The following is a 14,529-nucleotide window of genomic DNA, read 5'->3' on the forward strand; positions in this document are numbered from 1 at the left end:
AATTGTGGTGTGGATCCCTGTATCAAAAAATTTACACCATCAGTTATATACAATAAAGCAATGAGAAATAAGATTGTATTTGGCATCATTTATAAAAAGAAAATAAAAGCCAATTTCTTAGCAGTTGCTGAGTTTAACTTTACTTTGCACATAAGTATTTGCCTTGTTGAATAAGCTTGAATGTCAATTTTATGATGCTCTGTGCAATTAATTTCTTTGCTGTATTACAGTATATCTATAATAAATAATTACTTTGGCATAAAGCTCTGAGGTTCATAACCCATAAGTTACCTGTATCTCTATGAGCATGCTGCATACAATACCGCAATTTAAATCTGGCACCAGCTAGACTTAGGAGCTAAATAGTATCCTACCAAAGCTGCATGAGAACAGGTTGTATTATACAGTAATTATATTTCCCAGCATAGTTAATAACTACCCTATCATTTTCTTTATGTAATTCACATAGGAAAATTATAGCATTTCCATGAACAAACAATTCCTTTAATTTTTTATTCTGTGCTATATAAGGCTCATTTTTCTCACATTGATGTTTGTTTTGACACCTCTCTCCTAAACATTACAGAATAAAATTGTGGAATTATACTTCTGTAATTGAAAATAGACTAGCAATTTGCAGCTAAGTAATAGTGTAGGACAAATATGGAAATGTTGAAAAAGCGTCCGACCTTTTGCTCAGTTGAACATACATTCTTTTTTTTCACCTATGGATCAAAAGCAAAGAAATAAAAGTTTCTAGCACTTAATTTACAATAGTGTGACAGCTGGAACTTCTCTGTGGAGAGATAAGAAGTACTGTAATTTGAAAAAATAATGGCTGGAGTTTTTTTTCTATTGCTATTGCAAAGCAATATAATTTATAGGCTGTGTCTGCTGTTCCTGATGACAGGTACAGTAATAGGAGATTTCTGTTATAAAACTTTGATATGACAATTTAGACTCCTCATACAAATTCATATTTAATGGTTATCTGTTCTTTTATATTACATCAAAAAGTAACAGACATTCCTGCAGATATTTTTCCAAACATGCCAAGAAGATAAGCAAAATATATATGTTAAATATCTAATTTTACTTGTAAATCTTAAACTGTGTGTGATAATTTAAGAAACATTTAATGTTTGTCTGCTTCAAAGAAATGGGGCTGTACCATCACTGAAGAACATGATTTGAAAATAGGAAAATAAATGAATTTTGAAATACTATTGAAGGTCAGTGTATGGTAGTTCACAATAATACATTTATAAGAATGGCAGATTTATAGCTGTGAATATGGAAAGGAAAATTCACTTTCAAGTTAAGTTCCCTTGGCTTTGTAAATATGGAATGAAATGTGCTGCACTACGGGTATTCATGACTACATTTGGAGGACGGTTATAAAGCTGAGCAAAGTGCTTAAAGGGAATTTATGAAGACTCAAATAAGGGAGATGCCATTGCTTATTTTGATTTTGAAGGATAGGTTTATTTAACGCTTTCATACCTATTTTTGACGTTTGTTACTTACAAGTTAAAATCAGTATTTTTTGCTAGAAAATTACTTAGAACCCCCAAACATTATATATATGTAGCGCTGTAGTTGCCACTAGTAACAAACATCCACCATATCAGCCCGCTGTCAGACTACCATATATCACTTGCAAAGACAATGGAAAGTAATTTGCTGTGTTTTGGTTTTGTTTATTGGGGGTATAACTTGGTTGGGGAAAGGGGTAAAGGGGTATATTATATGGGATGCCCATAGAATAGATCACTTTGCCATCATATTTAGAAATTTCATAGATTACCACACAATTTGAGCCTGAAGGAATAATGCACATGTGTAACAGCTACAGTCTTTTTCCCTGCATTACCATGCAGACTATTGCTTCTCCTCTGTGTAACTCCTGCAGACTATTGCTTCCAGAACTTCCTCATCTATGACTGTATAAAGATTAGGACATCACCCTTGACCATGTAAGGGAGATGTTCCCAGAAATCCTTTCCTCCCGTAGCACATTCATTTCTTGTCACATCTTCTTCTGTAAGCAAGAAAACCCACTCTGAATAGTTTCTCATGCTGACTCTGGTTGCTTGCTGCTACTAGGCCAGAGGCCTGCAGTACCTCTCTCCGGAGGCCTAGTAGTTTAAAAGCATGTCCTGAATGGTGGACTACTGTTCCCAGCTAGCCCAACTTGCAAATCCCCACAGTCTCTCCTCTGATCCAGGACTCCAGGCTGTAATGATAAGGACTTCACCAATGACCGTGTAAAGGCGAAGTTCCCTCACAGACTCCCTGGCATGTCTTCACATCCAGCCCTCCACTGTGGTACACACCGACCTTTCTCTGCCCTGAGTCCATGATGGAGAACTTAACCAGTCCGTGCATTCCGACAGCTTCACCTGCCCCTCTGCTCCAGGAATTCCTCATCAATGACCGTGTAATGATGCAGACTTCACCAATGATCATGTAAAGGTGAAGTTCCCTCTCAGTTCTCCCTGGGCCTCCTCCTGCAATTGACGCACACCCCCCTCAGCTTATATAGGAGGACCGCCCCCTGCCAACACCAGTTGGGGATTGATCAGGGCTCCCACAGGAGCTGCCTGCCACTCCAGTTCTAGCCCCTGCCCCTCTTCCAGAACATTCTCCGTGGAAGCAGGGGAGGCACCTCAGAACTAGAGCACAGGTGGTCACACCCACTGCCCCCAGATCAAAACAGACAGGCCCAGCTTAAAGTATGACTAAAGCATGACTAAATTTACCTGTGCTGACAGTCTCCCTAGTAAAAATCCCATATTAGCACCTACCTATTAGTAGAGGGTGCTACATTTATATATATTTTAGCAGGGAATAAAATGGTGATCGCTGCAACATTTTGTGTCGCGCTGGATTTGCGCAGCAGTCTTTCAAACGCATTTTTTAGGGGAAAAGGGAATTAAAAGAAAACAGTACAGTTAGCCCAATTTTTTGTATAACGTGAAAGATGATGTTATGCCGAGTAAATGGACACCTAACATTTCATCCTTTGAAATTGAGCACACTCTACCTAAAAATCTCCATAGGCAATGCTTTAAAAAATTGTAATAGTTACCAGGTTAGAGTTAAAGAGGAGGTCTTTTGCTATAATTATTGCTTTCACTTTGACGATCGAGGCAATACCTCACATGTGTGATTTGAACACTGTTTACATTTGCGGGCACGATTTACATATGTGTTTTCTTTGTTGTGCGAGTACGCGGGGACGGGGTTACTTTAAATGTTTTTTCTCTTATTTATTTATTTATTTTACATTGTACCTTAAAAAATAAAATAAAAATCTGATCACTTTTATTGCTGCCGCAAGGAATGTAAACATCCCTTGTGACAGTAATAGGTGGTAAAAAGTACTCTTCATGGAGGGCATGGAGGGATCAGGGGTGGCTCAGGTTTCCTGGTGGGACGGGAGGCCAGGGAAGAGTGGTGGAAGTTGGAGGAAGGGGGCAGTTGGCAGGAAGGGGGGAGTCCCCTCCCACTCCTTTAGGATAACAGCCTATCAGCTTTTAGCTGCATTGGTTGTTATCACTAAAGAGCTAAAAAATGGTACCGTGTCATACCTACAGCTGCAGGTATCATCCCGGTATAACCCCTTCAAGCCATGAACATAAATTTTCATAGGGTCGGTGTGAAGGAGTTGAAAAAATTATAATAAATGCAATTTTTTGTAGGTACACAAAATGTGCATTTATTAATTTATTCTTAGGAGCCTGTAAAGCATTGCACCCATGATCAGCAGATGTGCATTGTCAAGCTCCTGCAGACTGTCAGTACAGCTCTCTGCTCATACCTCCTGTATGCGCAGGTAGTTACTGAACATCAGGAAGATCAATAAACTATGAAAGTGCTCGCCAACACCCTCGCAATTCATTGAGAACTGCAAACGTTCTGCTGCGGTGGAAGACAGGTACCTGTAGTTCATATATTCACAGAACTCTGTAAATGAATGACAGGGCTGTGTGGGCATTCTGTTTTTAAATTGTGACAGAGAGGATACCCTGCCTGCTGTCACAATAAGAGATAAGAGATTAAGTTGGGATGCTTTGGTAAACATGCTACATGTTACACCCTGAATATGGATGTAACATGTAGGGATGAGCCGAACACCCCCCTGTTCGGTTCACAGCAGAACATGCAAACAGGCAAAAAATTTGTTCGAACATGCGAACACCGTTAAAGTCTATGGGACATGAACATGAAAAATCAAAAGAGCTAACTTGAAAGGCTTATATGCAAGTTATTGTCATAAAAAGTGTTTGGGGACCCCCAGGGGATATGTATCAATGCAAAAAAATACAAAACAAAAGTTTTATAAAAAGCTGGGTTTTTTTTGGGAGCAGTGATTTTAATAATGCTTAAAGTGAAACAATAAAAGTGAAATATGCCTTTAAATTTCTTACCTGGGGGTGTCTATAGTATGCCTGTAAAGTGGCTCATGTTTCCCATTTTTACAACAGTCGGAGAGCAAAATTACATTTCTAAAGGAAAAAAAAGTCATTTAAAAGTACTCGCGGCTACAGTGAATTGTCGGTCCGGGAAATACACATAAAAGTCATTGAAAGAAACAGCATGGGATTTCCCCACGGTCCATTACCAGGCCCTTTGGGTCTGGTATGAATATTAAGGGCAACCCTGAACCAAAATTAGAAAAAAAAAGTTGCATGGGGGTCCTCCACAACCCTTGCCCAGTTGATGTGGGGGTCTGTGGGCGGGGGCTTATTGGAACCTGGAAGCCCCCTTTAACAAGGGTATCCCCAGATCCTGGCCTCCCCTCCTGTGTGAAATGGTAACAGTGTACAAATGTACCCCTACCATTTCACAAAAAAGTGTGAAAATTGTAAAAATTACATGACAAGTCCTCTATTAAAAAATAAAAAATAAAAGTGTCCCACAAAGTCTTCTTCTTCTTCTCTTGCTCCGCCGATGGACCAAAAAGAAAAAAAAACACGACAGACCCGCCTCCATGGAAGTCCCCCCATATGATGCCTCTTTGCTTTGACAGTTCTTTTATAACTGAGGGTGGGGCCACATGGTGACATTGCTGGGTGACCCTGCCCCCCTCTGATGCACAGGGACATCCCTATGGCTTCCCTGGAGCGTCAGATGGGAGCGGGGCCACCCGGTTACGATGGCTGAGGCGATGGCTAAAAGTATGTAGTTGGTCTCCAGCACAAGTGCTTCCAACCCTAAGCCTAGAGTCAAAAGTGCATCTAAGCAGAAGCAGGACTTACCACCCGTGCTTGAAATATCTTCAGGAGACTTGCCAGAGTCTGATGAACCATCAGAATATTTATTCGACTTTCAGCTTATAGAGCCTTACATTATGTCAGTGAAGGAGGCCATAGAGTAGGAGCAATACTCCCATCCCCCAGAAAATATGAAGAGACATTTTCCTAACCTGAAGAAGTAGGGGACAACCTTTCCGTTCATGAAAGAGATCTGCAAGTTATTCGAGGAGGAATGGGAATTATACCCATTCAAAATTATACCAAAAATACAGGGAAAAGGGGTGGGGGAAAGTGCAAGTTACCCACTAGCTTTTGACCATTCACCTTTTAAGGCGTTGTTGCAGTAACCATATGGCATATGAAAAAAGGAAAAGCCAAGAATTAAAACCAAATTAGATCAGGCTTGAAAGACTTTATTTCTATGACAATTAAATTAATGTATTAAAAAGATCTTATTGTAAAAGTGTGGCTATTTAAAACTGATTGAAGACAATCAAACATTGAATCGTATTACTGCAGACAAATTGGACAAACAGGAGAAACAGAAAAACATACATTCAACACTGAACAAGCCCGGACATATTACTTTAGTCCATTATCACCATATGTTAATTAACATTTAAATTTGTTAGAGTGGGATCAAATATGTTCCCTATTTCAGTCAATCAGTAAGTGGCTAACAATGGACTAATTCAAATGTGGAGTGGGGAGGGAAAGGGTGTAAATAGATATTGAACTTATCATTAATAGAAGCGTGAACATGAAAAAATCATTATATGTTCATACTTGGTAAAAATTAGCTAATGAAGTCTGCAAAACACATGTAATGTATTCATTCTTTGGATAGCACTGAAAGTAAAGGGAGAGGGGATGGAAAAAGAAACACCACAGGAGAATTCCGTCTAGGCTGCACTTGTCAATAACAGACTTTCAAGTCATCCAGAAAGTCCTATCCTTTTTCAATGCACTCCAAAACGCTCAAGAGATCATTGGTCACATTAGCAATTTACTCATTAATATTTGTTTTTAACCAACCAAAGTATTAAGCATAATACTAGTGTCACTCAGTGGCGTGTATTAAGTGACCCAAACAAGAATCAATCACATTGATGAGCAGGAAGGAGCTTTCGTGGTATTAATAAATGTTTAACATATTTCAGCAATACTTTATCACTCCACTCAAAGTCAGTAACGTAAAGGCAGCTTCTGTGTACGATCCACACGTTGTCACTCAAATAGTGTCAAGATAAGGAAAAAGGTAATTTTCTTCACCACCCTTTGCAGCGGCGGCTAATGCGTGTTCACATCCAGCCCACTTCATACCAGTTCACGTACGCTCGTAACCACTGCCACTGCCATAGCTCAAGGCTACTCTTCACTCACAACTCACTCCATACTAGCAACTACTTAGGACAGGACAGTGTTGTGATGTCAACGCGTTTCACTGTGTCTAATGGCGTAGCTTCATCTCAGACGTTCATTGGACTCGTAACCTCATGCCCTTTTATCATGAACTTGCTGGTGGTTGCTACCAATGAGATTTCAATAGTTTTCAAGGGACAAAGTCTTGTTAGTAAAAAACTATTTGCTTAAATATTCTTCACTGTTTATCTTTATAGCAGAGAGTAATCATACTTGGAACACAATTCAATGTTATTGTGTACTTATAGGCTTATAAAATAAATTGTCATAATTGTCTAGAGAAAAGCAAATAGGAGAAAAATAGGACAAAACACACAGAAAGGGGAGTAGTTTTTGTGTAACAAGTAACACAGACATATAACTATAAAACACCAAAGAGATGACTAGGGGAAATAGCTAAAGGAAAAAAGAAACAAGGGGAAAATTCCCAATAATCCCCCCATAGATGCGCGGCTACTATATAAATAGCCTCATGCAATTAATGCATACATGGACACGTATACACATATTTATACGGAGTAAAGATAGTGCTCCAAATCTTCGAAAATTATATAAAAATAAATATAAATTCAAAGAAACACTTTGGTAAATAAATAGAATATATTTAAGTCTCCAAGAAGGCCTGTAAATTTAACTCTATGTTCAACCCCACCAGAACGAGGGACTTCAATTTATACACCCACCACTTCTCTTTTTGCAGAAGTATCCGGTCAAAGTCACCTCGTCTGGTGGGTAACTTTAAAGCATAATTCTCTTTACTGTTAGACCCTTGGAACTTCCTCCATGGCATAATGCAAAATGTTTAGCCAATGGTTTTTCTGGAATCTTTCCTTTATTGTTAATTTTGCGTAGATGCTCACCAATCTGTATCTTCAAATTTCTTTTTGTTTTTTCTTCCAAGACCAAGCTAGATTCAAAAGCATGTCTAAGCAAAAGCGGGACTCACAACCAGTGCTTGAAATATCTTCAGGAGACTCGTCCGAGTCCGATGAACCATCAGAATATTTTTTCAACTTTCAGATTATAGAGCCTTACATTATGGCAGTGAAGGAGGCCATAGAGTGGGAGCAATAATCCCAACCCCAAGAAAATATGAAGAGACATTTTCTTAACCTGAAGAAGTAGAAGGAAACCTTTCCGTTCATTATGGAGATCCACAAGTTATTCAAGGAGGAATGGGAATTATACCCATTCAAAATTTTACCCATTCAAGGTCTCAGACCTGCCTTTTGGGAGTCAGGTCCAGGAGACACAACCTTGCAGCAGTTAGCAAGGCATGTGTCCCTGCCATTGGAGGGTTCTACAACCTTCAAAGATTCAATGGACAGGCACTCAGATGCAGATCTAAAGAAGATCTATTTTAGTGCGGGCTGCGCCTGCCGCCCGGCCATGGCCGCAACCTCGATCTCCAGGGCTCTAAGGGTCTGGGTCACAAATGTGGAGACAGCCCCGAAGTCAGGCGTAGAGATGGCCAGAATCATTACGGCGCTGTAGGAACTTAATCTTTTAACATCCGGTACAATGGCAAGATGCTATTCGGGGAGACCCTGGAAGAAGCTATCAAAGGAGCCACTGGAGGAAAGTCGGGTCTGCTATCACAGAGACCCAAAAGGAGACAGCAAGCCATTCGGTCAGGACAATCAAAGTTCAGAAGAGCTCGGGAAGTAAGGTCGTGTAGACCAGGTTGGGAATATGCAAGATCCCAATGGAGAGGCACACAAAGCACCTTTCTTTGGAACATAAAATCTAGGGCAGCTCAGACCACTAATGCCCCGTACACACGAGAGGACTTATGTCCGACAGACCTCCAAAGGAGTTCCGCCGGTGTTCCGACGGAGTTCCGACGGAGTTCTGGCGGACTTTTCGACCGAACGGACTTGGACACACACCATCACACCAAACTCCGACGGAGTCGAACGTGATGACGTACGACTGGATTCGAATAAGGAAGTTCATAGCCAGTAGCCAATAGCTGCCCTAGCGTCGGTTTTAGTCCGTCGGAGTAGCATACACACGAGCGGATTTTTCGAAGGGGACCGGGTCCGGCGGAGTTCCGTCGGGAAAATTTGAAGCATGCTTCATTTCTAAAGTCCGTCAGACTTTAGCAAAGCTAAAGTCCGTTGCAGCCCACACACGATCGAATAGTCTGACGGACTCAGTCCGTCGGAGTTTGGATGTTGAAAAGTCCGCTCGTGTGTACGGGGCATTAGAAAGCAGAGAAGTCCTTTTGACGGTTTGGCCGTCCGTCCCCTTTAGGTGGGTGCTAGGTTTCCGTCCTTTTAGAGGGTATGGGTGGAGAAAGTCACGGACCAATGGGTTCAGTAAACAATCAAACAAGGCTACAAGATAATATTTCAAGAAAAAACACCAGACATCTTTTTCCAGACAGAATGGCCACAAGACCAGAGGAAACAAAGGTGCTTGCAAGAATATGTTACTGAGTTACTTCAAAAGGAGGCAATCTCTCCAGTTCCTCTAAAGCAGCAGAAAATAGGAATTTATTCCCCAATTTTTCTGGTGCCCAAAGCATCCAGAGATCTCAGCTAAGTCTTCGACCTAAGATCTTTGAACCACTTCATCAATCCTGGGACATTCAAGATGGAATCGATATTTACAATTATATTGATTCTGCAACGAGGAGACTGGCTAATATTGGTCAATTTAGCAGATGCCTACCTTCATGTCCCAATCAACAGACATCACCAAAAATACCTGAGATTCACAGTGGGGAGAATCATTTCCATTCCAAATGTCTGTCCATTGGAATCAGCACAGCACCTCAGATCTTTTCTAAAATCTTTCTAGCTACTATCGCAGTTATAGGTTTGATGGGGATAAAAATGTTCCACTACCTAGACGTTATCTTGGTAGTAGCTCACACAAACAAGGAGTTAACAACACAATGCGAGGTGGTGCTGAACATACTATCTGACTTCAGCTGGATCATCAACAAGCAGAAGAGCCAGTTGGTCCCATCCCAGGAGATGGAGTACTTAAGGCTTATTTTGAACACAAGGAGAGGGCAGATCTCGCTAACATATTGCAAAATGGCCAAGTTAGTAGCCTGCACGAACAGAGTGATGGAGTCATCATCGCTTACGGCGAGAGACTATACAATGCTCCCGGGAATGTTCACAGCAGCAACTCCAGCTGTTCCCTGGGCAAGATTCCATACAAGGGCATTCCGAACATCCTTTCTGAACCAGTAGGATGGCATATCATTGGACCAGAGAATCTTCCTACCAGGAGGGACCTGCCAGGGCTTGGCATGGTGGATAACACCAGGGACTTTGTGGCAGGGCATGCCTCTCAGCCCTGGAGATTGGATCAAGATAACCTCAGATGCCAGTCTCTGGGGCTGAGGTGCTCACTGCCTCAGCAGGCAGGTCTAAGGCAAATGGAGCAGGAGGGAGACTAGACACTCAAACCTTTTGGCGTTAGAGGCAGCATACCTAGCCCTACTGCCATTCAAGGATATGATCCAGGGAGCTCAGGTCAAACTTATGTTGGACAACCGGACAGCGTTCACTTACATAACCAAACAAGGAGGAACCATGAGCTTGCTGCTGCTGCAGTTGGCAACAAAGATATTCGTCTGGGCCGAAGCACATGTGGAAGCTTTGATGGCAGCCTACATTCCAGGCAGTCAAAATTACATAGCAGACTATCTGAGTCAAGATTTTCCCAACAACGAGTGGTCATCCAACAGGGACTATCTGAGACCTATCTTTGTCAGGTGGGCTACGCCCTCAGTGGACCTGATGGCGACCCCATGGAATGCGCAGGTGCCTCAATTCATGTCAAAGTTCCATTGTAATGAAGCACTAGCTCAAGACGCCTTCTCAATTCCTTGGGAATTTCTCCTAGTTTACCTCTTCCCGCCAGTGCCTCTAATCCTGAAAGCCCTACTAAAAATCGTGAGGTGAAAACACCCATGCAATTGTAATCCTACCCTTCTGGCCACCAAGGCCATGGTTCCCACTGCTCCTACAGATGGCATCGCCCCCCCAGTACTGCTGCCACTGAAGAGGGACCTACTACAGCAGGCCCATTGGAGTCACTCCAACCCAGGCAAATTGCAACTGACAGCATGGCTGTTGAATCAGCCAGACTGCAGTGTCAAGCCATTTCAGAGGAGGTAATCTTGACACTATTAAAGTCGAGAAAGGCCACAACCAATGCCACATACACCAGGATTTTGAAGAAGTTTACATTTGCTTCCCAACGAAAACTCTCCCCATTGACCGCAAACCTTTCGCAGGTGCAGTCAGCACTAAGGATGGGCTGGGCATATAACACTATAAAGGTACAGGTGTCAGCCTTGTCTTGCTTCACAAGTGGGTAGATGAGCCGCTAATAAAGCAATTTCTTAGAGTGGCTATAAGAATGAGACCACCAAAGAAGACCCTGTTCCCAGCCTGGGACTTGGGTACAGTGCTAAGAGATCTGCTCCAACACCCATTTGTGCCTGCTGAAACATGCCCGCTATAGTTCCTGACAGTCAAGCTGATCTTCCTCACAGCCATAATGTCAGCAAGGAGAGTTTCAGAGCTGGCAGCTCTATCTTTTTGCATCATTCTCCCAGACAAAGTAATCCTGAGGCCCTCATTGGCCTTAACCTCTAAGGTAGTCTCCAATTTTCATGTAAATTGGGAGTCGGTCCTACCTAGCTTCAGGAAACTGCTGAGACAAGCAGAGCAGCTACATCTCAGATTGCTGGATAACTTGTTCTCAACATACTTACACTACTCTCGGCAGATGCGCAAAACTGATACTTTATTCGTTCCACCATCAGGGCCCAGGAGAGAAGAAGGTGCAGCAGCTAGAATCATAGTTACCTGGATCACCAAGCATAAGCCTTACATATGAGAAACAGGGGCTGATGCCTCCACAAGCTATTCTAGATCATTCAACAAGAGGAGTGGCATCCTCATGGGCAGCTTCTGCAAAAATATTGGTTGACAGATGCAGGACGGCTAGTTAGAACTCCTGCAAAACCTTCGCTAAACATTACAGTTTGGATGTCACTGCAGCTAGTGCATCAAAATTTGGAAATACAGTGGTGTCAGCACCCTTCCAAGCCAAATAAAAAATTCACTAAGCAGCACTACCAGTTGCTTTTGAATTTGTTATCCCACCCTAGATCAGCTAAATGAAATCCCAGGTGTGCTGACGTGAGGCTGGCCAGGAAAATGGAAAATTGTTACCAATAATTACCATAATTTTCTTTTCCTGGCCTGTATTCATGTCAGCACAATCTTCTTCCCTCCCTACAAGCCTGTCGTTGCTAGTTAATGGAACAAGGGCGGGAGGAGAGGCTCTCTTTTATTTGCTAGGAGAAAGTAGTCCTGAGAGACTGGAGGGACAGGGTTAACCCAGGTGTGCTGTAGTGAGGACAGGCCAGGAAAGGAAAATTATGGTAAATATTGGTAACAATTTTCCATTATTTGTCGTCTGTTGGTTATTGATTAGGTTTTCATTTCTCTATTTGTAATTTTTTCCATGTTGTTAGAGACAGAAGGGATGAATGATAACACAAAAACATTTCTTTCACTCATGGTAAGTGTTTGGCTGAAGTCATTTATTATCAATCAACTGTGTTTACTCTTTATAAATCATAATCACAACAGAAACTACCCAAACTACCCTGATCAAAAGTTTACACACCCCGGTCTTGAAGTCTTTTGTGGTAGACTCTTTATCTTCTCAGATGGTAAAGCTACCCATTCCTCTTAGTAAAAAGCCTCCAGTTCCTGTAAATTCTTGGGCAGTCTTGTATGAACTGCACATTTGAGATCTCTCCAGAGTGGCTCAATGATATTGAGGTCAGGAGATTGAGATGGCCACTCCAGAACCTTCACTTTATTCTGCTATAGCCAATGAGAGGTCGACTTGGCCTTGTGTTTTGGATCATTGTCATGTTGGAATGTCCAAGTACGTCCCATGCGCAGCTTCCTGGCTGATGAATGCAAATGTTCCTCCAGTATTTTTTGATAACATACTGCATTCTCCTTGCTATCAATTTTGACCAAATTTCCTGCGCCTTTGTAGCTCACACATCCCCAAAACATCAGTAATCCACCTCTGTGTTTCACAGTAGGAATGGAGTACCTTTCATCATAGGCCTTGTTGACTCCTCTCCAAATGTAGCATTTATGGTTATGGCCAAAAAGCTAAATTTTGGTCTTTGTGCCAGAAGGTTTGAGGCTTGTCTCTGTGTTGTTTGGCGTATTGTAAGCGGTATATTTTTCGGCATTTGTGTAGTAATGGCTTTCTTCTGGCGACTTGACCATGCAGCCCATCTTTCTTCACATGCCTCCTTATTGTGCATCTTGAAACTACATGTTTTCAGATAGTCCTTTATTTCACTTGAAGCTATTTGTGGGTGTTTATTTGCACCTGGAACAATTTCCCTGGCAGTTGGCTGAAATTTTAGTAGGTCTCCCTGACCATGGTTTGGTTTAAACCAGGGATATGCAATTAGCGGACCTCCAGCTGTTGCAAAACTACAAGTCCCATCATGCCTCTGCCTCTGGGTGTCATGCTTGTGGCTGTCAGGGTTTTGCTATGCCTCATGGGACTTGTAGTTCTGCAACAGCTGGAGGTCCGCTAATTACATATCCCTGGTTTAAACAGAACCCCTCATTTTCCATTTCTTGAGTAGAGTTTGAACACTGCTGATTGACATTCTCAATTGCTTGGCTATCTTTTTATATCCCTTTCCTGTTTCATACAGTTCAACTACCTTTTCCCCACAGATCCTTCGAAAATTCTTTTGCTTTCCCCATGGCTCAGAATCCAGAAATCTCAGTGCAGTACTGGATGAAAGATGCAAGGGTCTATCAGGAGTCCAAGAACCTATTGACATTTTATACACACACACACACACACACACTAATTACAAGCAAACAGATCACAGGTGAGGATGGTTACCTTTAATAGCCATTCAAACCCCTTTGTGTCAACTTGTGTGCATGTTATCAGGCCAAAATCACCAGGGTAGGTAAACTTTTGATCAGGGTCATTTGGGTATTTTCTGTTGCCATTATGATTTAAAAAGAGAAAACACAGTTAATTGATAATAAATTGCTTCAGCCAAACACTAACCATAAGTAAAAGAAAAGTTTTTGTGTTATCATTCATATTCTCTGAAAAATGGCCAAGAAATGATAAATTCTGCCAGGGTATGTAAACTTATGAGCACAACTGTAGATATCGATATCTATATCGATATAGATATTGGTAAGATATATAGATATAGATAGCAATTTTATATCAGGATGATTGTCAGTAAGCATATTTTACTAAAAACTATTCACTCATATAGGCTGAAACTATATATTGTATGGTAAGTAAACAGCCTCAACAACATACTTTTAGGGTTACTTTCAAATAACATATATGTGTGGCATTAGGGCTTAGCTGTTATTTAAAAATAAAATGGAGATACTAGTGTAAAGCCCGATACACACATACTGAAAATTGGACGGTTCAGCAAGAATTGTCAGACTTTCCTTAATTGCGTATCACTATCTGTTCAACAGAAGCCAGTCCAATGTCCAGCTTCTGTTAAACGGTCTTGCTGCATAATCAGCATTCAATCAGTGCTTGCAGCCAATGGCTTCCGCAAGTGTAAAGCACATGACCTCCAGCACTTCAGAGCCACTTGTTAAAATCGTCTCTGATTGGCCTGCAGTAGCAAGTGTCACGCTTCATTCAATTCTAGGCAGAGTTTATGCTGTTTACACTGCTGGGGGGGGGGGGGGGGCAATGTTAAACTTAAGGAACATATTGAAGGATCAAGTAAAAAAATGGGTTTTGTCCTAAAATAAGGTTAAACATTACA

This window comes from Lithobates pipiens, unplaced genomic scaffold (assembly GCF_037356315.1).
Source record: "Lithobates pipiens isolate NorthernLeopardFrog02 unplaced genomic scaffold, aLitPip1_a1.2 Scaffold_8, whole genome shotgun sequence".
NCBI classification, from domain to species: domain Eukaryota; kingdom Metazoa; phylum Chordata; class Amphibia; order Anura; family Ranidae; genus Lithobates; species Lithobates pipiens.